Source organism: Orycteropus afer, unplaced genomic scaffold (genome assembly GCF_000298275.1).
Source record: "Orycteropus afer afer isolate SDZICR_OR568_19922 unplaced genomic scaffold, OryAfe1.0 scaffold00465, whole genome shotgun sequence".
NCBI classification, from domain to species: domain Eukaryota; kingdom Metazoa; phylum Chordata; class Mammalia; order Tubulidentata; family Orycteropodidae; genus Orycteropus; species Orycteropus afer.
Window position 1 is genome coordinate 646,538 of NW_006922052.1, and position 3,672 is coordinate 650,209.

Sequence of the window (3,672 nt, forward strand, 5' to 3'; positions counted from 1 at the left end):
GGCTTCTTGAACTTCTTGATTGGATATGTTCTCATCTTTCATCATATTAGGGAAATTCTCTTCCAACAAATCTTTGACAATTTTCTCTTTGGTTTTGTCTCTTCCTGTGCTGGAATTCTGATTATACACAGGCTATTGATGGGTATCCCACATGAATTTTAGGCTTTCTTCATTTTATTTTCATATTTTTCCTGATTGATCCTTAACACATTAGTATTAAGGTTTTTGTCTGCAGTCTCATTAATTCTGTCTTCCATTGATTTGATTCTACTCCTTTGTCCACTCAATGTGTAATCTATTTCTGAAGTTTTAGTATTATTCTTCTGGGTTTCTATTTGTTATTTTTGTATTATTTCTAATTTTTTTTTGTCAGTTTGTTTTTTATTGGCTTCCTAAATTTTTCTAGAGTTTTGTTTGTGTTTTCTTTATTTTTTCCAGTGTTTTCCTTGATCATATCCTTGGTTTCTTTGATCTGTCTCTCAATTTGATGAAAGTACCCAAATTTAGAGGAGCTCTGGTAGTGTAGTGCCTAAGGCACTTGACTGCTACCCAGAAGTCTGGGTGTTCAAATCCACCAGCCACTCCTCATAAGGAAGGTTGGGCAATTTACTTCCATAGTGATACCTCCTTGAAACCCTAAGGAGGGATCACTATGAGTCAAGTTTGACTCAAGGGCACATAACAACAACAACAACCCAAATATAGTTCTTGTGAATTGCTTTCCAGGGAGTTCCAATGCTGCTCCTTCCTCAAGAATTTGTTCTGGGTTTGTGTCCTGGTCCCTTGTTTCTGTAATTTTATCTTTGTGTGTGTGTGTGTGTGTGGATTATGATGGTCTGTCTTATCTGAGACATTGTGTTATTGTAATTATGTTTATTTTTTGCTGGATGTTGATGCGATTTACCCAAGATTTTCCCCCCTTTATTGTGGTTTGATATGTATGTGTGAGCCAGGTACTGTGATCTTCTATTCCCTAGTTGTTAGTATTTAGGCACTCACCACCTGTCTCTTGGTGGGTGTGACAGAGAATGAGAGTGTGTGCATAGATCTCTGTTAGTTATTCATAAAGAGTAATTGAGGGTGAGTTGAGCTGGTATTGGCTGCTGTCTATTGTTGATCAGTTAGTGCAAAAGTTTGTGGTGGCCCTCTCTCAGTGGATGGGGCTGCAGAAGGTGCAAGTATGGTTGGAGTATGTGGGAACAGTTGCTGTCTCCCACTCAGTTAAACCAAAATAAATAAATAAATAAATAAAATAAATAATGCACCAAAATAAATAAGAGATTAAAAAAATAAAAAATAGATACCAGATAAACAGGAACAATTTTGAAGAAAAATAATATAAAATAAATAAATCAGAAGAAATATTTTCATAAAATATTTAGAAAAAAAGATAAAGATAATGAGAAAAAGGGGGAAAAACAATATGTGGGGAGGAAGAAATGATAGAAAAGAGCATGGGTAAAAGAATAATAAATAAATTATTGGAAAAGTGCAAAAGGAGAAACAAAGGATGGTAAGAATGAAAAGGAAGTAAAAAGAGAAAAACAAAAAAGGGCCAGGAAGAGGGAGAGGAAAAAAGGAAGGAAAGCAAAAAAAAAAAAAAAAAAGAGAGAGAGAGAATGAAGGAAGATAAAATGAATAATTTAAAAGCAAGCTAACAAACAAAAACAAAACTGTGAGGGAAGGGGCAGGACACCCACCTTCTTTTAGGTCAGAGACTGAGATGGAATTCCTGTTGATCAAGAAGGTGGGTGGAGGCAGGGCATGAGCCCACTGCTATTCACCAAGAGTGTGAGGTAAAAGAGCAACAAGAAGAATATCACACCTTTCCAGTTGTCACCCTCCAGTGAGGTCACCCATACTGTCGTCAGCAAGCAGAGCCCACTCATGTCTCTGTCCAGACAAGAACACCACTTGTATACATCCAAAATGACCATGCCCACCACCCACAAACATTCAAAATGGCTGCACTCTCAGGACAGCCACCAGCAGTCCACAGGTCCCTTTGTGTTCTTCTGGGCTGTTTTCCTTTCTGGTTCTCAAGCTCCAACTCAGTCCTTGCCCCTGCAGTCCTATGTGAGCAGAGCTGATTCTCAGGTTGCTATCAGAAAATATTCAAAATGGCTGTGTCCCCAGGACAGTTGGCAATCTGTCATTCTGTTTATCCTTTAACTCATTGTTTTGTTCTGGTCCTTCTACGTGTTGTTGTTAGGTGCTCTCCACTCAGCTCTGACTCAAAGGGACACTATTTACAACAGAACAAAATACTACTGTGTCCTGTTTCAGCCTCACAATCTTTGCTATACCTGAGCCCATTGTTGTAGCCACTGTATCAATCCATCTCATTGAGGGTCTTCCCCTTTTGGTGACCCTTCAATTTACCAAGCATGATATCCTTCTCCAGGAAAGGGTCCCTTCTTACAATATGAACAAAGCATCATTGTTATTATTTGCCATTGAGTTGGACCTGACTCATGGCGACCCCTCCTTGGGTTTCCAAGGCAGTAACACTATGGAAGTAGATTTCTCAACCTCCTTTCTTAGAAGTGTCTGGTGGGTGAGACAAAGTCCTACTATTCTTACTTCCAAGAAGTATTCTGGCTGCACTTCTTCCAGGATAGATTTGTTAGTTCTCTGGCAGTGCATGGTATTTTCGGTATTCTTCACCCACACCACAAATCAAAAGCTTCAACTCTTCTTTGGTCTTCCTTATTCCTTGTCTACCTTTTCATGCATATGAGGCAATTGAAAGTACCATGGCTTAGTTTAGGCACACGTTAGTTGTCAAAAGACATTTTGATCTTCAGCTCTTTAAAGAGGTCTTTTGCAGCAAAGTTTCCCAGCACAATACATCTGATCTCTTAACTGTTGCTTCCATTGGTGTTGACTGAGGAAGGAAGTAATATGAAATGTTTCAAAACTTCAATTTTTTCTTCATTTATTGTGATGATGCTTATTGATCCACTTGTGAGGATTTTCATTTTCTTTATGCTGAAGTATAATCCAGAATTCAGACTGTAGTCTTTAGTGTTCATCAGTAAGTGCTTCAAGTCACCTTCACTTTCTACAAACATAGAGTGCCAATCTTCCTTCTGAGGAATGGCAGGTGTGTTTGAACCGCTAGCCTTCTTGTTAGCAGTGAAATGTTGTAGGCACTATGCCACCAGAGCTCCTACAGATTGAATAACTATAGTGAAAAAATACAACCCTGACACACTTCCTGATTTTAAATCATGCAGTAACCCCTTGTTCTGTTCGAGTTCATATTTAATAAACTTCTTTATCCTTGCCTTCAAAGCTGGGGCTTCCAGGATCGTCTTCTGTATCAGTTTCAATTGATTTCTCACTACTTTGTTGCAAAGGGTCTGTGTAGCTTATCTGCCTATTCCACCAACTTGCCAGGACTCTAGCATTTAAAAGAGTTTTTAAACCTACTATTTACAAACTAATTGCTATACCGTACTTGTTTGCTTTTAAGTTGAGATAATGATTTTTAAATTCCTGTTTAGTTTGTCATCACTCTGGAATAATTTACATATTAAAGTAACAATATCATTAACATATGAAAGATCATTACAAAACTTGTTATGTAAATAAGATAAATTATTAACAATACCTTGTTATGGTATGCAACTTGGCAATAACTCAGTAAATTTTCTTTATATATTTGTT